The sequence below is a fragment of the Ambystoma mexicanum genome, chromosome 11 (assembly GCF_040938575.1).
Source record: "Ambystoma mexicanum isolate Mex_15411 chromosome 11, UKY_AmexF1_1, whole genome shotgun sequence".
NCBI classification, from domain to species: domain Eukaryota; kingdom Metazoa; phylum Chordata; class Amphibia; order Caudata; family Ambystomatidae; genus Ambystoma; species Ambystoma mexicanum.
The window spans coordinates 955991614-956012795 of NC_090934.1; the positions used below are offsets into that span (position 1 = coordinate 955991614).

Consider the following 21182-nt stretch of genomic DNA (forward strand, 5'->3'; position numbering starts at 1 on the left):
TTTAACACTTATCAAGCCCCACCGCAGCCAGGGTTTTGGCATGGCAAAAGAAGAGTCAGGAATGCAGCGACCAGAGGCTCTCATGCACTCTGCCACCAAATGACTTTCTATTCAGGTCCCCTCCCATGCCTCTCCAGCAGGAGATCCGATAACCTGCTTCACCCACTCATGGGAGGGGATCACTTGAGACAAGTGGGTGCTCAATACTGCAGGCAAATCTTATTGCATTGAGTTTCTTCAAACACCTTGAGATCGCCTGTCAAAGAAAAGACTGTCTCCAGACATCGCCTCAATCTTCAGTCAGAAATGGAGGCCAGGCTGCAAAAGGGTATGATGGAATTTGTACCAGATCATCCGTTAACAAGGGTATCTATTCAATATACTTGTACCCAAAAAGGATCTGACCATGCGCCCTTTATTAGACTTGTGCCCATGCAAACAAGTATGTTAAGCCTCAAAGGTTTGCAGGAGGTAATTTCACTGCTGAAGCACAGGGATTACATGTCCATCTTGGATAGGAAAGATGCATACTTTCTTATTTAAATGTTGCCAGCGCACAGGAAGAACCCAAGGTGACGAACACTCACTATCAATTCAAAGTTTTCCCTTCGACACTGCCTCAGCCCTGAGGATTTTTACCAAGCTTCTAGCAGTGGCGGCAGCTCACCTGCGCAGACAGTCTGTTACAGAGTACCATTATCTAGACGACTGGCTCATAACTGGAGACGCTCACCAAGCGTGTCATGAGAATATCCAAAAGACTATGACCTACCTTTTCAACTGGGGTTCTCCATTGATGAGAAGAAATCAAGTTTTGTCCCCAGCCAAGTAAAACAATTTCTGGGGGCCTTAATCCAGAGAGAAGATGGGCTGGTCTTCCACTCCGACGAGAGGATCCAGAACATGTGGTTCCAGTTCCCTCAGTATGTGGCTGGTTGTTGGATAACTGTAGGAAAAGCCATGCAGTATTAGGAATGATGGCATCCTGCATTTTCCTTGTGCCACATGCCTGCCTGCGCATGCGTCCTATGTAGGAGTGGCTCTCGAGCCAATGGTATCAGGCAAGCGGTCAGTGGGACAATCTAGTGGTTGTCTCGAAAGCCCTCGTTCTATCACTGTAGCGGTGGACGCAGGATGACCTTCTAAAGGGAAAGTCATTCACCACCCCAGCAGTGGAGGCTATTCTCTCCACAAACTCATCCATGTCAGTGTAGAGGGAGCACATCTTATACACCATCAACCTGTTAGAGCTACTAGTATTCAAAGCCCTCCAGACACAACTGCAATGGAAGACCATTCTAGTCCTTACAGACTGCACCACCGCCTTGTTTTATTTAAACAGGGAGCTACTCGCTCTCCAGGGCTGTCCAAACTGTCAGAGCATTTGGAAATGGGCACTCAAACACATGTTCCTCCTATCTTAGCACGTTCCAGGGAAACACAATCTTCTTGCAGAGGTGCTCAGCAGAGACATTCAGCTATCTGTAGAAAACTAGTGGCACTTGTATGAACACATTTTGCACGTCTTTGCAGAATTGGGACACCCAGACATCTACCTCTTTGCAACACTGGGGAACGCACAATGCCCAGACTATGCCTCCAGGTATCCCCAAAAAAGGTCCAAGAGGGAACGGTCTCTGGATCAAATGGTGCCAATGTGGGCTCGTCGGCTCAGTTCTCACATCTCATGAGAATGTCGCTTTGCACTCCGGTGAAGCTGCCTTGCCTATACAACATGCTGTCCCAAGCTCAGGGGACAACACTGTACCCTTGCTCTCAACTCTAAACTTAGCAGCATGGCTCCTGAGGTCATAGAATTCGGGCATCTCCAACTGCCTCAAAGGTGTATGGACACTCTGAGAGGCACGGAAATCAAATACCAGGCACTGTTTTTTAAGTAAGTGGAAACATGTTGTCATTTGGTTTGGATCCCGGAACATCAACCCAATTGACTGTTCACCCTTTATCTAACTCACCTCATAGATGCAGGACTAGTTTTTAACTCATTGAAGGTCCACCTTGCTACCCTCTCTTCTTACACCACCTCTCAAAGAAATATTTTCTGGTGGAAGGTCCTGGTAATCAAAGCTTTCATGGAAGGGGGTTGGGGGGAGAAAAGACTTCACCCACCTATTTGTAATCCAACTAATGGATGGAACTGGAATGTTGTCCTTACTAAGCTTATGGGCCCTCCTTTTGAGCCAAAGCACAAATTAGTCTTAAGGCGCTTACCTATAAGACTGCTTTTCTGGTGGTTATTACTTCCATTAGGAGAGTTAGTGAACTGCAGACTCTCTCAGTTAAAGACCCATTTGTTACTATTCATAAGGACAAAGTAGTTTTGCGCACACACCCACGTTTTGCACCTAAATTAATTTCAAAGTACCATGTGAACCAGTCTTTTGAACTTCCAACTGTCTCTCAGCCTACACTAGATGTTAAGCAATGATGTATTAATAAGACAAAAGCAGTACGAAAGAGCAAGTCTTTCTCTGTTGCTGCTGGTAGAGAAGGGGACCCTGTCTCTAAGTCGGAAATCTCTAAATGGATTGTTAAATGTATCCACATGTTTTGCTCTAATGGAGATGTACCCTTTATGCCTAGAGCACAATCTACTAGAAGCAAAGGAACTACAAAATCTTTCATTCCAAATGTTCCTCTCAATTCTATTTGCAAAGCAGCTACCTAGAGTTCTGTTCACACTTCCACTCAGAATTAGTTTAGTTTCTTTATTTGTACCGTGCACCGAACCCTCGGGTAACTGGGCGCTTATAGAAGTTGCAGATTTTGAACACAAAAGATTTACAGGTAATACAGACTATTGGAAGCAGAGATATACAGTGTACAATCACAGAGATAAGTGCATGTTAACCAGAGGTTACAAAGGTGGTCGATGATGGGCACACCAAAATGCAGAGTCAGGCGGGGAGGTTACTACAGGCGGGGGATTCAAGCAGGGCAGCGACTGGGCATTCGTGGAGCTTCCCGAAGAGCCAGTTCTTTACATTAGCTCTGAAGGTCTAGAATGCAGGTTCTGTCCTAACGCTAAGAGGAAGGGCATTCCAGTTTTTGGCAGCTGGAACTGGGAAGCTTGCTCCCCCCACTCTTTTTAGTAGAAATCTTGGCACGGCTAGACAGTGCGAGTAGATGGTCCTAGTTGGTCTGGTCGGGTGGCACATGTTGAATTTATCTGCTAGGTATTTGGGGGCAGTGTTTGAGAGACACTTGAGGGTGATGACAAGAGGGCGATTATGTCCCGTACCAGGAGCCAGTGGGCATCTTGCCTAAAGCTAGTAATGTGCATGGATCATGGTATACTTGGAGTAGCTCTTAAGGTGTTGTTTTGAAAGACCTGGAGTTTGTTGAGGTTCCTTTTGGAGGTGCCTAGGTAGAGGGTATTGCAGTTATCGATCCTGGACAACACTAAGGCCCTGGCTAGTGTAATGCAGCTGCTGGGCGAAAGGAATTGTTTACAGGTGTTTAGTTTGTGTAGGCCGTAGAGGATGCAGTTGCATTCACCTGCTTCTTGAGGGACAATGTGGAGTCTTGGTATAATCCGAGTTTTGGTCTCTTTGGCCACTTTGATTGGGTTTCCATCGATGGTGATGGAGACATAGCGGGGGTCTAGTTTGTTCAGGTGGGTCTGGGAGCTGACGATCAAGAGCTCAATTGTCTCGTCGTTGAGGCATAGGCAGTGATCTGACATCCATGCCTGGATTTCCAGGTAGCTCTCGTTGATTCTTTTACAATCATCTTCATAGCATCCCAATAGTGTGACGAGAACCTGGGTGTCGTCAGCATAGTTGGTGTACGTGACACCCAGGTTGTCGAGACGGTCAGAGGCTTTGATGAAGATGTTGTAAAGCATTGGAGAAACGCACAAGCCTTGTGGTACGCCACAGTGGATGGGAATTGGATCCGCTGAGGCAGAGGAAGAAAAGACCCTCGTGGTGCGGTTGGACAGGAACAATTGAATCCAGGAAGAGGCGTTGCTGGAGAAGGTGATTAGTGAGGATTTTGTGGTCAACAAGATCAAAAGCCGCTGAGAAGTGTAACAGCAGGAGCATGGCAAGCTTGTCATTGTCCTTGGCCTCATCCATTTGGATTTTGAGATCCAGGAGAGCTGTTTCTGTTGAATGTCTCTGCCTGAAGCCAGATTGTCTAAGGCCTAGTAGGTTGTGATCCTCCAGATGTTTCTGGATTTGGAGGTAAGCAACTTTGTCTAGGATCTTGAGGATATAGGGAACGGTGGTAATGGGCCTATAGTTAGTGGGAGTGTTGGGATCCAGGTTTTTAGTTTTTGAGGGGCATGACCCAGGCCTCCTTGAGGATGTTTGGTACTGTGTTGGCTTTGAAGGAGGAGTTGATTTGCGCTGAGATGAAAGGGGACAACTAGTTTGCGCCTTCCTTGATGATTGCCGCTGAGCAGAGATCACACTAGCATTTGGAAGGTTTGAGGCTTTTGATGATTTTTTTCCACTTCAAAAGCTGAGACCGGTGAGAAGGAGAAAGGTGGGCAATCTGGGGTCTTGAGTGGTGGAAAGGCGGTGGAGGGGCTGGAGTTCTTGGCTCTTGGCCATGCTGCTTTTTTTTGTTCAATTTTGGCTTGGAGCATGGCAACTTTGTCTGCAAGGGCTTTCTGGATGTTAGCACACCAGACTGTGTCTTTAGTGCAAGTATCCGAGGGAGGTGCTGGGGACTCTAGTTCCCTGAGAATACTAAAGAGCTTGTTAGTCTTGGATTTGACTTTGAGGATGCGGTTGTCATAGCTTTCCTTTTTTGTGCCGAGAATGGCAGATTTGTATGATGCAGCTGCTGCAGTGAAAAGGTTCTTATTAGTTGGGGTGGGTGATTTTCTCCAAAGGGCTTCTGCTGCTGTTTTGGCATTCTGCACGATCTTTAGATCGGGCGTAAACCATTTTTTGAGGTGGGCGGAAGTTTTGGTTTGGGTAGTTTGATGGGGGCAATGCTGTTCACAGCAGCTTCAGGTGTGTTACTGTAAAGGTCCACTAGCTTAGTTGCGTCCATATCCTTGAAGATGGTTAGGTCGAGGACATTCTGAATCAAGGGTCGTAGATTTTGGAGTGTTTGGTTTCGATTATTTCTGGTGAAGATTTGTGGGGCAGTGTTAGGGAGGGCGGTGCATTCCCTTAGATGTTAAAGGATATGAAGTGGTGGTCTGACCATGTGGTAGGAACATTTTCGAGGATGGTTGTAGAGCAATTGAGGTCTGCCAGCCAGTCCAGAGTTATACCTTTGTGTGTTGTGGAGGTAACACAATGGTTAAAGCTGAGTTGGGTAATGGTGTTTTCCACGGATGAGACATTGTGTCTTTTGGATCCAAGAGACCTAGGTTGAAGTCACCAAGAAGGATTATTTGCGAGCCAGGTTTGGTGTTATTGGTCAGTAGGTCAGATCTAGCTTCCTCAAAGGTGGAGATGTGACCTGGGGGGTCGGTAGATGAGATGGATGCTGATGGTCTGAGTTGCTGAAAGGGGGAGTTTGGCTGAGAGTAGCTCCATTGAGGTGGGGCTGACAGTGTGAGGGGCTCTAAGGCCCAGGGACGTTTTGGCGATGAAGGCTATTCAACCTCCTTTGCTGTTCTCTTTCCTTATCATAGAATAGCCATCTAGGATAGCTAATGAGTGCTGGGCCTGCGGCCTGATGCAGCCAGGTTTCAGTGATTGCCAGGAAGTGGAGGTCATTACTGGTGATTAGATCTGTAATGTCTAGTGCGTGGGCAACCAACGAGCGGGCATTGATGAGAGCGCCTCTAATGATAGGATGTTTAGCTGAGTTTGGAGTTTCAGGAGCGTTGTGCGCGTAGGTTGGGAGAGGTGGTGTGCTAGTAGGGTGGAGGCTTGGGAGGGCAGGGTGGACGGGTTCTCCAGTGAGGAGACCTCCGTGGTGGGATTCGGGAGCAGAGTCTGAGGTTTCTTGCCAGCACTGGGCATGGGGTGCATGTAGTAGGAGGGGCTGCAAAGCGGTTGATCCATTCAGTGGGGCTGAGGGGGGAGCTCGGGAGGATGTGTGTTTTACAAGTGTTGCCAGTTGAGGGCCCATTGTATTTGTAGGAGGATTGTGATTTTGATGAATCTGGTTGTAATGGGAGGTGGTTGTCTGGCAGAGGGGGTGCGTTGAGGAGAGAGGACAGAGGCCATAGTTAGCGTGTAGTACACCATAGTACAATGGCTGAATCTGTAGGTGTAGCGCAGGCAGGTAATAAAGCAGCAGGCTAGTTCCCTGGGATGCCGTAGGCTAGATAGTTTACGGTACAATAGTTGGGTGGACTTTCTAGGCAGTGGGCTAGGCTAGGTCATGGTAGGTACGGAGGGCCAGTACATATGGAGCATGGATGTGGTGGACTGGTTCACCCATGCAATGGACCACATACATTCAATAGGTAGTAGGCAAGTTCAGGTAGGATGCAATGGGTCGATGCCGCACAATTATCGAACATAGAGATGCAATGGGCCACATACATTCAATAGGCAGTAGGCCAGTATAGACCGGATCAATACAGGATCACAGAGGTGTAGTGGGCTAGTGCAGTCAATAGGTAGTAGGCCAGTTCAGATAGGATGCAATGGGCTAGGGTTATTCAACGAGTCAATAGGCTAGTACAGGCAGGATGCGGTGGGACTGGTCACAGACATGCAATAGGCACTTGCATTCAATAGACAATAGGCCAGTAAAGATAGGATCAATACAGGAACACAGAGCTGCAATGGGCGAGTACATTCAGTAGGCAATAGGCCAGTGCCAGATAGGATGCAATGGGTTAAGGTCACTCAAGTAATCAATATGCTAGTACAGGTAGCAAGTGGTAGGCCCGTTCACAGAGATGTACATATATTCACATACTGCTTAGTCACACATTCGAAGACTGATTGACAGGTGGGTCAAGCAGTGTTAAGACGGTCCTAAGTTAAAAAAAAATAGTTTTTAAAAAGACAATTCTTCTAAATCAGTCTGTCACGCCCCTGCTGCACACAATTGCGGCAGGTGGCTGACGGGCACACCAGGACCCGGAAGGGCCTTTGGGGGAGAACGGGTAAGTGTGTGTGTGTTGTCTGTGTATTGTGGTTCGGGGGAGTCTTGGGTGGGGAGGGAGGTGGCAGGGCTGAGGGAGGAAGGTTTGGGGGGTAAAACAAACCCCAGCCTCTGATTTTGAATAAAACCAGCAAGAGGGTGGGGGTTGGAGGGGTGGGGAGTGGAGGCCGAAGCAACATAATCTTTTCGCTTTTTGAAGTATGCCTAAAATCAGCTGAAATAAATTAGTCTTTTTGTTAGGCGATCTGAAAAATAGGGAAAATAAGCCAGAACCGTTAGGACATCTCTTCGCTGTTCCGATCTACGTCCCACCATCATCTTCTGGTACTGCTTGCTAGTCTATGCACTGCATGTGATTCTAAGCAGATTCACAAGCATTTTATTTCTGGTGCTTGTATCGGTTTAGATTTGCATGCGCCCAACCTTCCTCCCACCCTTGGAGTTGAAGGAACATGGACATATTACACCTTTTTCTTCTATCATCACTCATGCATTCTCTTAAGGCTCCCTCATGGCAGAACAAAAATAACTGGGCGGACCTCGACACGTGAGGGATCTTGGGTACACTACACTTTACAATAGGGATGGGGGTTAGACACACCCATGTCAATGTCCCTTTTCGATCTATGGAGCAAAATATATACAACACTCTGCCATTATCACTAGAGGGCAGTCTATATGCACAGCATGTGATTCTAAGCAGATAAAGACACCGGAAATAAGGGTTCCATGTGTTAAAATCGCGGCAAAAATGGCTGTGGACAAAAAATAGGGCTGTGGTTTTGCCACCGAGATCCATGTAAAGGATGCAGGGGACACCCCACAACCCCTGGAGCCATTATACTATTTAAAGCGAGTGGGGGACACCCCCTCAACACCCTACACCCTTTAATGGTGTAATGGGGTACACCTTTTCTTAGACAGAATTCTCATAAATGGTTGATTTTCCTTACCTACTGAGTATCCCAGCAGCTTTGCTGGATTTCTAGGATTTATTTATTCACCTGGTAAGAGTGTGAGCCTTTTTTCCCACTCTTACATGTGTTTTGCTGTGTATTTTCACTGTTTGTGTGATCTTGGGCACTGGAGCCTCTCCTACTCCATGTGCACCACTTTTTGTGTGTTACACAGCACCTTCAGTGCAGTAACACAGGGTTGTCTTTGAGACATCCTTCTGACTCCATTTTTCTGGGGCTGACTACTGTCCCCCAGAAACAGGTAAAGTTGCCATTAACTTTATATAGTCACTTTAAACTGCAGACCCTGTACACCCCATCTTCCATGGAGTACTGGAAAGGGTTAATTCTTATTCCTTTTTGTCTGTGCCTCTTGGAGCCTGGGTTCGCTCACTTAACACTAAGACTTGGCTGGTGGCAGTGGTATCTACCCTAACTTTCCTACCGTGATTATATTATATAAACGTGGTATTGTTCCAGGCTATATTAGCCTTGAACATAAACCTGCTTGACCAAATACATTTTATTTTGGTTCTGGCTGGGTTTATTCGCCATTTCTTTTTGTTAGTCTTTCTCGTGTTTTACTCTGCGTGCCAAACCGGGGATGACTTGATTGTTCGCTGTCTTTTCGCGGGCTTCTGCACAGAAGCCCTCCTTAAGGCTCCTGATAGTCTAGATGGGCAGGATGTGAGGGAGGGATCTTCGGACCCCTGCCATGGGTTGCCTTAGTAACCCAAGTCGCACTCTTGTCTGATTGACTAAGGGGACTGGCTTTTCCAGGCCAGCCACCCTGCTGTGTTATTGACAGCCAGGCTGTATGAATGGGGGGAAACTGCATAAAAAGCAGGTCTCTGGGACTGGAAAGACAGTCGCCAGTGGAACGAAAGAACCAACGAGGAACTGGAAGAAGAGGACCCCTACCATGACTGAACCGCGCAGTCGAGCCCTGCTGCAGGTCCGAATCTCTGAATCCGAAGTCAGAGAAGATCCTCCAGGAAACTTCTTCCCTTGAGCTGGTGGGACCAACCAGTTTGCCCAAACGAGGACCCCTCCTCTGGTCGAATTCGCTGTACAGAGCTACAGTGGGCCGGATAGCCAGGAAGCTCGGACCCTGCTTGGCTTTTAAGGAGCGTGGCTTTTATTTGTTGTTTTGCTCTGCTGCTGGCCTGTTCCCTGGGTGGCACAGGACCCTCAAGTCTTCATACTTCTTATCAGTCCGACAGTCGCTTCAGGAACCGTGAGCCTTCTAGCTGATCTCCTCACTGTAGTCTCTCTTGTTCAAATTGCTCAGAGTACTTACCTGTTGGTATTGCCTAATTTTTAATAACTTTGTCTTTCCCTCCCTTTTAAATTGCTGGAGTGCCATTTTGCTCCCCCTTCATTTTGTGAGCTTAACTTGCCTAGAATTTAAGGGAAGTGGTGTGGTGCATTTATGATTGTCATTTTTAACTTGCTTATAATAGTGAAATGTTATACAACTGGAGTAAATATATATTCTTTTTCTTAGAAACCTTGAGTCAGTGTTTGCCTGAATCATAGTAATTGCTGTCCTTTGTGTAACTATTTGTACTGCTCACTTACTCGAGATAAGTCTGGCTGCTCTGCTACTGCTACCACTATTAACTGTGTAGTACAGGCTTGTACCAAAGGTGAAATTGTACTGTCACTTGTAGTCTTTAATTGTGTGGTGTTCCCAAAGGGTACTGCATATAATTCTGCCTAACACCTTTAATGGGTCAGACCACAGCATTTTTGCCACGTTTTTTTTTTGTCCAGGTGACATTTTTGCTGCGATTTTATCACTGCATACCGAAATAAGATCACGGTGAGGAATGTATGTCTTCCACACTCGACCTTAGAGAAATGCACTAAACCCATGGCTACGGGTGCCAGCAAATTTATATGCACTTTCTGTAAAATGGTGCTTGTCACCACAAACCCATTTTAGTTTGGCACACTGTTGCCTCCCAGAGGCCAGCCATGCACAGCAAAACCTTTATTTGACATTTACTGCAAACAAATGTAAATGTTAAATGTTTCAAACATCCCCTAAAAATGGTACTGGCCCTTCTTTAAATCTACTTGACTATGCGAGTAGGCGAAAATACCTTGCGAACCCTGGATGATCGTCTGTAAGTGGTTACCTGCATGAATGGACACAAATAAATACATATTATAAAAAGTCTCTGAAAAACAGTTGCCAGTTCTCTCCCGCAGTTGCTAATCAATAATACAATCATAATCATAGAGTAAAGTGAGCTCTGGAGACGAACTACAGTGAATGGTAGTGCAGTAAATCTATAGCAGTACAGTCTGGATGGAATTATTGATTGCTACTTTGTGTAAATATCTAGTTTGCTTTGTCTATTCATTATGTAAGGGGAAAGAAAATAAGAGACTAAGCAGAGTGTATGGCATAGTAGGCAGAAAACTAGGCAAACTTAGTGGATTATTGTAGTTTGCGGCCATCTCACTTTAAGGCTAGCTGATATAAAGCAACATGGTGAGAAGATAGAATCTCAAGGAGTATGGGGATCGGCTCATGGGTTGAGCACCAGTTGCAAGATAAGTTACCAGCAGGTTACAGACATAGGTTGGCCATCGAAAGCATTTGGCTGTGTGTTCATGTATATTTTCAAGTGTTCACTTGTCAGTATGATGCATCTTCCCCAACAGAATGAAATATAGTTGACACTGAGATTTAGATACACTAACCTACACTTTGCTGTAAAGCATGGATACAATGCAGTGTTTTACAGTTGCAATACTGTTATTATGCATTATGTAGCAAATTACATTTTTAGAAATGGAATTGCATGACTGTATTACGACCTACTGGTCTTCAGCAGACAGGATACAGTTAGCTTATTACAAGTATCACCCTGATTACTTCTGGTTTGCAATTATTTAAAAAAGATAAAAGAAATATTGCCTAGCACTCCAACACATGCCTTTGGCACATAAGAGCCGAGGAGAGGATTACTGCTGTACCCCTTCTCCATTAGCCCCTTTGAACTTGCAGGGAAAAGAGAAAAGAGGCTGGCGTGAGTGCTGACAGCAAGTGAGGAGTACAGGACGAGCTTAAATAGCCACCCTACAGAATTGCATAGATAATTGCTATGCAACTCTGCTTATTTTACGGTTTGGAAATGTATAGCAGAGTTACTTTATAATGTGATTTGTTCTTCACCCCCAAGACATGTTCCACCATGACCTTCCCCAGTACCCTTCCCTGGCTCATGTGCTAGCCTCCAATACTAGTTGACGGGGCACTGTAAAAGGTGTGGTATTCTATCAGTAAAACATTCATGGGATATTTGCATACACACATCTTTGCAAGCAAATTATATTCAAAGAAAATGTCATGACTCTGCATGTACACAATTATTTTGCGGTGTATAGAAGATTGTTTGCAGCATACCTCATCCTGATATTGTTAGGCAGAATTGTAAAAGTGTCAGTAAAACTGTTTTATGTATAGCAGAGAGTTACTATATAATTTAATATCAATGCCCACTACTCTGAAAGCTTAGAAAGGATGCAGATTGGGTAAAAAACATTCTCGCTGTTTGAATATCTATTACCCTAATATTATTTACGAGTATTATGTACGAGTAATACCAAGCACAGTCCATACCTATTATCCCTTGCAGGTCAAGTAAATGATATTGCAATGTTGCTCTTCACTTATAGACTAATGTAAGCAATGCTAAATTAGACTCTGAGCATGACCTTTGCCTACTAAAAATCACCCGAAGGCAAATTAACATTTATAATGCGTTAACTTGCAAGGGTGCGCTTCAAAATGCTTGTGCGACATATGTTCAAAGAATAAGAAGCATGGGATTAGATTACACATCCAATTCGCTGCTTACTGTATCTGATATTTCAGCTAACAGTTACATAGTGCAGGTGATGCTTCTGCTAAGGTACCATGAGTGACAGAAATTCTCGTGGTTGAACGTTACACATGTTACATAAAACATTTGGATGCAGGTAGTGTTCTGGTAATCTTTTACACTTTTAGCAGGCAGTAAAGTTTGCCCGATAATATCTAGATCTGACCGGGGTTGGAAGTTAGTCATAAGGTATAGGAATCATGGGAGGGAATGTTATTTGTGTTCAGGAATATCTTAGTTAGATCTTCTGTTTAGGAAGCAACTTTTGGTGAGGGCGTTTTTTTTTTTAGGTTTTTAAGGCCACACTCGGCACAGTAGGGTATTATAAATAGTCTACATCAGAATGCAAGGACTCATTAGTATAATTTAGCTTTATTATAGAGAAAGCAAATGTTAGATGACTGCTATGGTGTGTGACTTAATCATTCTTGAGAAGGTTGGGATTGTCTGTCTGTGCTGTTTACACTCTAGGAAGGTGAGTATGCGCACCGCTTAGGTTAATCAGAAATATGCATGAAAATAGTTCAGTATGAACTGAGTCCCAGCTAGTCCAGAGGGCTCGTTTTCGGGTAGAAGAATCATGATTGTATCACAATGTTCAAAGCATCGTGGAATATGCCCTTTCACAATGAAGACGCAGTCTGCCCCATTATCTGATCTTTGAAACTGACATTTAGGTACAGTAATTGCAGCCATTGTAATCTAACCTGTTATAGCTCATTTTAACTGTTTGCAGTGTGATTTTTTTTTTCTTTTAAAGAAAACGAACGGATGCAGAAAGCAGTCCTTTTCTTCATACCACTGTCTATTTTGCTAGTTGAACAGCAATTTTGTGGGCAAGCCTTTAGAAGAGATGTCTTGCCACCTGTGCAGTGATGCATAATCTGATGCTTGGTAGCTCCTCCACATATTGGTTAAATTGACTGTATTGCTTTCACTGACCCTCATGGCATGACATCGCTTTTCACACGTTTTCGTCTAGTGGCAGAATTTAAACAGTTGAATAAAACTACAGCTCAGCATATTGTTGAATAGGGCAAACTATTTCGTAAGGGCTTTGAAATCATTGTTTTCAACAACACTGAATGGCTATATGTCTTTACTGCAAATGCTTCAATCAGCTGATTGATTTCTGGAGTTATTCTGTGGCTTTTGGCATAGGCTGTTCTCGTTTCTAAGCCCTTCTGAAATTACAGTCCGGATTCTTTTTGGTTTCAATCCGAATGTCTGGCCTCAGTCGTATGTGCTGTTTGACGCTTAAAGCCAATTCATGACATTGGCGAAGATGGCGCATTAGCAAAGTTCTACTGAATAACTGTTTGGTTTTTGGCTCACTTTCCTGGTATATATAGTACCGATAGACAGTATTAGCTTCAGTGTTGATTTTAAAGTGACTAATCTATGGCTGGATAAGGATTAGTGTTTAAACATGAAAGAATGTGCCCTAGGATCTTAGATTTTTCAGATGTAACCTGTTTTCTTGTGGTGATGGGCAATCCCTAAAGGTATGTTTTGTGTTGGTCTTTGTGATTTCCTTAGGTCTTCTTGATACAAAATATTGACCGTGTCCTATTATTTTGTTCACGCCCTTTTGCATCAGCGTGTTTTTTACTTTCTGCCAAATGTTTCACTGGATCATCATTCATCTGCAGAGTATACACCAGAGTCCAATCCCTCTATACTGTCGCCAAAATCTCTTGTTCCTCTTTGAAGTGACCACTACTTATTTGAGGACTGATCAGTTGCTTCCTCATCAATGCTGTGGACTCAGACATTGCCATATGTTTCATTTGAGTTTAACAGTACTATTGGGCATAGACCTTTAATCTGCAGATAGCTCAATTGTTGCAGAAATGCCCTGGTCATCTACTACAGTACCAGTGCAAGCCCCTTAAACACACATTTTTACAAGCACCTATAAAGCATTAATTTTTCTGGCTGTCCCTTGGCATTTTTTGTAGGCACCTGCTGCCCGGCTTACCAGCAGATGATGAATTTGCTGGTTTAGGCATTCTATCAATGTATTTTGTTTTTGTGTTCTCGTTTACAGCAAACCTTAAACAACAATGAAAAGAAAACATGATTAAAACATCACCGATACTATCAATTAGATGATTTAAATACACTTATCTCCCTAAAAACACTAAGTCTATACCCATAAATATACAATTATATAAAAACACTACAATAAATAATCATTCCACTAGGCTATTTATAACCATAATTCATTATTTGGAAATAAATACTATGCAAAACTAATTGCAGCTAAAATCAGCGATATTTGAGTGCTGGTTAAAATTGACATCTGAAAATTACCATCCCCTATATTATCCATTTGGTAAACAACACTAAAAAATATTTCTCTCACGGGAGATTCAGGAGCAGGCCTTCGGGTTGGAAGAAAAAAGGACGCCAGCGCAAATCCTCATGGGTGTCCGGGAGGGTTTGGAAGCAGGGGATCCTAGAGGAAGGGAAAAGGCCAAAATTATAATGACTCTTGCAGCAATCTTGTTAATAGCCCGTAAGTGGAAGAGTCCGGAGATCCCTGCGATCCAAGACTGGTTCAGAAAAATGTGGGAAATAGTGGCCTTGGAATGGGCGACTTACGCCATGGACGATAAGATCCGACGCTTTGCAGCGGACTGGGGGGAGTTATTACATGTTCTTAGAGATGATTTTAAGGTGATATGGTGCCCACAGCGATTGCGATTACTGGACTTGAGTTAACTGCGGACTCTTAGCCCGTCTTGTTGGTGGACAAAGGGGTCATGCTCGTCGCGGAGGGGGGTGGGGGAGGTGGGGCATGTTTATTTGTTTCTGGAAAAATCAATAAAGAGAGTTTTCAAAATATATATATTTCTCTCATAGATGTCAGAGCAGGGCAGTCTAACAAAAGGTGTTGTAATATTTCCATCTGAACACAGTGGCATAAACAACATCCTCGCTCCTGCTTAGGACTTTTCTGGCTAGGACCTCAGATCTCCAATGTAATGAAGAGATTAAAATGCATTTGCATAACCGGTCTCCTCTAGAACGGATGTGGAAATTGAATAAAATACAGTGAAATCCTGCCCATTATTTTCCTCACAAATATGCTGGGCACACAATTAATAGTTTGCAATCGAAGATTTTGTAGCAGACCAATCTGCCAACCATATTTTTCTTCCGGAATGCCACGCTCGATGCCCACTACTGAGAGGACAGGTAGATGATTCATTCTTAACAGAATGAATCTCCTTAGAGCATGGGCAGGGCATAAGTTCAAATAGCCTTGAGGTCTCTTATATGTATTCAAGACTGTGGAGATGAATGCATAGCTACGCAATCGACTCAAATGAGCAAAGTTTTCCTGCCAGTCTACCAAGAGAAGATTTCATACCCAAGTAATCCTCTACCCACTTGGGAACCCATCCAATGGATTGGAACAGCTCATTCATACTCTTCCCCAAGGGCCAGCTGGCTTGGGTTTTCTGCTCATCGTGGCCAATGCTGTTCAAAAGAGTTTGAGGGAGCGTTCAGCGTCTTAACATATAGTTGCACTCTTTTCTTCAGAATTTTCGATTTTAATTTGAAGATGCTCAACTCCAGACTGATTATAGCCATGGGCACGATTGTTGGCAGCCTCAATAACTTACTCCAAAAACCTTCCCTCAATCACCTTTAGCCAATCTAAATCAATTGTGAATAGTGCTTCTAGAGCATAAGTCACTGTAGAGACCAGGCATTGGATATAGAGCTGTCTGGCTCCCCACATAGGATACCCACTGCTTCTTTTGGTGAATTGGCATATAAAGGCGGTCAATTGTGCCGCCTTCCTCATACCATCTGGATACAGATGTTGAATCCTCCAGCCACATCAAACTCAACGCCAAGGTATTTGTACATGGGGGTGTACCTCACTTCAGTGACCTGAACATGCTAACGTAATCGGGCGATCTTACCCAAAAAACAGCATCAGCAAGGTTTTATTGCGGTTGATGATCAAACCGTTGTCATCAGCATAAACCCATAGTGCTGCCATTGATTGCTGGATCACACCAAATGTGTGGTCTAGGATAACCGTTCGTCGGCGTATGCCAGCGCTATAAAATGGGTTGCACCTATTTTGGGTGGACAGTTCTGAATAGTTGCTAATAACAGAAGGTCAGAGACAAATAGGTTTTATAACAGTGGGAATGTGACGCACCCCTGTTTAACCCCACACTCTTGGCTGATGGGTTCATTCATGGATCACTGAATATCTAATTTAAGTCGAGCAGAGGTATTTGTGTGCAATAGCCGAAGGTAGTACAGGATTCCCGGAGACAAAACCAGTCGATTGAAGCTTATGCCTGAGTCGCTCCCTGCATACTGTATCAAAAGCATATTTAAAATCCACGAATAGGGCATACAGCGGCAGGTTGCTGGGTGAAAGTGCTTTGGTTCTCATTTTGATCATTACAAGCAGGTTATGTGTGGTTGAGTAAGGCGCCTATACATCAAGAAATTGTTTTTCAAAGTGCCCACAGGGCAAAGGTGAGGGAACATGGGAACAAAGGCCAATGTGAAGGTTGAAATGTGTCAGTAGGCTATAGCCTTTTTCAAATCTTCAAACATAGTGTGTGGCTGAAAGATTTTAATATAAAGAGTAAAACACTTGCCTTTAGTAATGGATTGCATTGGGTTAAATAAACCCAACTCCTACCTGAACGAGGCACGGGAACACAACTAGGCAATTTTGGCACTTTTTTCCATCAATACCCTCCATCTTATCTCACCAAAAAAGGTCTTCTAGAAAAAGAATAGTCTGCCTCATAGGTTAAAGCTGGGATGACCTTCATTATATAATACTTTATAATAGGTGACAAAGAAAAATGCCCAGACTTAGTTAAGCCGCATCATATGGAATGTAAAGGCCAAATCCTTCACACTTTAAGTTTTAAACCAAGCTGATTTAGACGAAAGACTCAACACATGGAAGCCCAAGTATTTTATTAGTTTCACTGAAAGAGAAATTCTGTTGTTTCTAGTTCTATGGTCTACGCGTAGATGCTTTTACAAAGATTATATCAGGGTATAATGACATGGCACCAGATCATCAACGCAAAGGAACCACTGATTATTTGTATTAGCTACATTTGGGGTAAAAACAACTAGTTTTTGTTAAAGCTTCCCCTAACCAGATGTATAAATCAATAGGACTGGAGCAAGTACTCAACCTTGACGAAGGCCTCTGAAAGCAGGGATTTCATCAGACATGAGGCCCTCGGTGTCAGGCGGACTTGTAAGATAGTATTGGTATGGATATCTGTTAGAGGGCCAAAAATGGTAATTGGTAAACGCAACTGGGAGTTTCCACGAAGCCTTTCTTGGTTTATTTGATCAAAGGCTGTCACTAGGTTGATAAAGGGAGCCTATAGTGCCCTACCTTTGTACTATGCATCCCCTTGTAAAGATCTGCGGATTAAACCATTAAGGGTTGTCACCAGATTTTTCCCTAAAACTGGCTTGTGACTTAACCTACCAGTTGCCAAAGCCCAGTTATTTGTATAATTTACCTGGATCGAGGAAAATATTTTGATGCAACATCAAATAGCGCAATGGGCCTGTAGTTTAATGGACTCAATCTGTCACCATTTTTAAAAATCAGGTTGATTTGATGATTTTTACTAAGATTTATGGCCACCCCCGAAATTATGATCTGGTCAAAGAGAATTAGCAGAATGTTTGCCCAAAGATGAGGTGAATTATTTTAAACGTACATTCGCCAGACCAGCCATGGATGATGGCCGCAAACTTTTAACCCATTTATCAATGTTAAAATCATGTCGCAATCCATATTTAAAATTCACCACTGAGTAGACACAGTGAGAGTAGGTAGCGTCATTGGCACAGTTGCCAATTAAAGACGTGTACTAACTTTGCCATCTTTCTGACGACATTGGATTTAATTGCGTACTCTGCTGAGAATTTAGAGTGTTCATTATAATCCAGACTTCTGAGAGGCGGTTGTGAACCTGCACGGAAAGCATCCATTTGCTTTCATTACAAAGTAAGTCGGCTTTATATCGTTTCAGCAAATTTATATAATTTTGTTTTAATTTCTGTGGATGGTATAATTAGAAGGGGAATGATTTTTCTTTAAGAAAAGTATCGATCGCCTCAATGCTCTTTTTCCTGTTGAATAACCATATCAAATTTATATCGTCTGGGTAAGAGCTTTGCAGCAAGTTGGGCAGGTTTAGTCACATTGAGCAAACTTGTGTTTATTTCTACTCAATACAATGTTATTAAGGGTAAAGAATTTATTTTGATACTCCAAAAGACGCTTATAAAATGTATTCAATTCTTGATTGTAGCGACGCAATTTGAGGATTTATTTTCAGTAGGGTACCTAAATCATTAACAACTATATGCTGATGGTCCATGGGGTGCTCCTCAGAAGCCTAGAATGGATTTTAAATTTACAGTACAGAATCTCATCGCTGAAATGTGTGGGTACAATTGAACATTGAATACACAGATCAAATAAGGGAAAAGAGGAAAAAATGTCATCCAATGTTGAAATGAATGCCCATTTCACCATGTAACCTTTGCTGGAGTATGACACAATTTCTATTTAATATATGTAGCTCCAACAAATACTTCAGATTCACTCAAGCTCACCACCTAGAAGCAAAATGATTATAGCTGAATCACAACCATGGCTATGAGGATTCCCTAGTTGTCCCTTCCCCTAAATGTTGACCATTTAAATCACACTCAATGAGAATATGATTTGACTTTTTTCTACTGACTGGTGCTTAAATAGTCAGTAATTGTTGGGAGAAAAAGATTTGTTTCTCTAGCACGAGGATTCCAATAAAACTTAAATAGCAAGATTTCTTCATATAGATAAAAGCCTGATAATTCTAAACCCTGCTGTTTTACGCCCAAAATACCAAAAATCTCCATAGGCCAACATTCCACCAAGATTCCTGATAGCAATTAGGAGACCCCATATGACCAGCCTCTTTTTCCCCCGTTTAGCTGATTGTAAGACAGCTGTAGAGCCATACAACCAAGGGCGTTCTTTTAGCCAAACCTCCTGTAACATAATTATAGACACAAAATGGATATCTAGATCCCCTAACAGTGTCGAATAGGTGAGTGGCCTTGCTTGTTCCAACATAGAATATCCCATAAATTCCCTTTAATGACACTGCATGTTAAACAAATTCTTATTGGCAATAATATTGGGGAGAGCAACCAAGACCATTCTGAATTAAATGACTTCATCTTACCCTGTCAATGAACCACCCTCATGCCATTCGTACATAACATTTTTAAATGATCACTCCGATAGGGTTCCGTTAGTAATAACCGGTGTAACAAGTGTATCTTGAAACTATAAAGTTCTCCCATTTAAATATGTCCTAGACTAGGGAAAGAAAAAAAGCAACTTCTGCTAAGCCTGTCGTATATAGCACACGAGCATATGCAATTTTACAATGTCAGTACTATTATGATCTGTAAATTCCACTAGGTCAATGGTTTATGTAGGCTTTGTTGTTCCTAACCTCCTCAAATATATTATCGTACACGCAAATTAAGGGGTTCAACATCAGATGGAGGGCGGTAATGGAGTATTGAGCTACTTAGTGGTTTGGTGCCTTGAGGGCCATTCAAGGGATAAAGACTTGCACATCTTCCACAAACCCCATACCAGGAACAGCCTCAGATGAGAACAGTGAGGCAGACCCACTGGCTGAACATTGCAGTTTTGAAGTTAAGATGTATTGGAAAATCACATAAAAGCAGCTTCAAGTTTGGCCCTGTGCTTTGTATATGTGTAAGTGCTTGTCATGATCTCTGCTTCCAAAAGGCCAGGACTTACCCAACTCCCTTGGAAGCAGACTCATAACCCAGGTTCCGAGTGCCAGCCAGTCCCAATTGGGACCTTTTGGACCCTGTCCTGGTGCCAGGCTCATAAATATGCCCAGTCCCAGCGCTGCAAGCGCCGGGCTCATAATGCTTGGGTGGACTTACCTGCAGCAGACCATGCTGCTTACTTACCTGCAAGTTGAACCCCTGATCCTCTTCTGTTTGGGACTACTTTTCCTTTTTCGGTGGGGCAGGAGCCACTCCCTAGGTTCAGAACACTGGAACTCTTCTGGAAAGCAGGAACTCTTTTCTTACCTAGGCGCGTGGCTGTGGAAGGAGACACCTAAACACTACAGGAGGCTATTTAAACCACACCCGATGGATGAATCTTGCTTTGCGTTATTCTGCATCCTCTGCAGCAGAACGCTCATCGTGTCTTCTGCATCTGATCCTGGGCCTAAAGGAAAGGCTTACCATCCTGAATCCAGTCTTCAGCAACATCTATAAAGACAAGAAAGAACAGGTTAGCACTACGGTCTTCAGTGACAGCGCATCTCTTACCTGGTCCATCGGCTGTCATCAACGCCTCGCGCAGCATTCCTGCATCTGAAAGACAAAGGCTTACCTACTCTTCACGCGCTCCGGAGGTCATCGCACTGCATTCCGGCATCTGAAAGACAAAAGCTTACCAACTCTTCGCACCCTCCGGAGGCCTTCGGCTCTGCATCCCGCATCTGTAAGACAAAAGAAGGTGCGTTTAAAGACATTGGGCAACGTTAAATACTCACGTGCCATTACTCCATCCACGCCGAACTCAGTGGGCATTCCGGCATCCTTCAGCAGCTCCGAACTGTTAACTGCAAAATAAAAGGACAGTTAGTGCGCATCGTGAAGCAAGCAACAAGCGCTTACTTACGCGTTTCCAGGCGCTTCTATTCCGCATACGGGTCCATCCTCAACTCACTTCAGCCAGTCAACCGCCATCGCCGGAACCCTGCAAAATAAGAGACAGCATTACAAAAGACTTTTAAAGATATTTGAAATATTCGGAACTCACCGTTCGTGAAGTAAACGAAGTACTGTGAAGTACTGTAGTCGCCTGTCTGTTTCCCATTTCCTTCCTATCTGTGTCTTAGAACTTGCACTATCTGAAATGTCGCTAGGATGAGTACGATAGTTAATCTCACATTCTTGTTGTTCATGGCCTGTAAGAATGCTATTGTATTTTCCCTTGTTCCCTCCCTTGCTTTGAAGCGCTTTAAAATACATTGTGTATAGGCGCTATATAAATACACTATCCTATCAATTATCACTCTCCTGATTACTACGAAGCGGGTAAGAAGAATGAGGTCAGTGATCCATTTCTGCGAGGGGTAGGGAAGGGGGCTGTAGAACATTTCTAAAAAATAAAGAATGGTTTTGGAATGCTTTG

The 21182-nt window shown here is 43.5% G+C and overlaps 1 protein-coding gene across 10 annotated transcripts in view; it reads left to right on the forward strand.

Annotated features, from left to right (window-relative positions):
* PPP6R3 (protein phosphatase 6 regulatory subunit 3) overlaps positions 1–21182 on the forward strand; it is a 2530957-nt gene that overhangs the window by 892335 nt on the left and 1617440 nt on the right. The gene's annotated exons all lie outside the window — the stretch shown is intronic.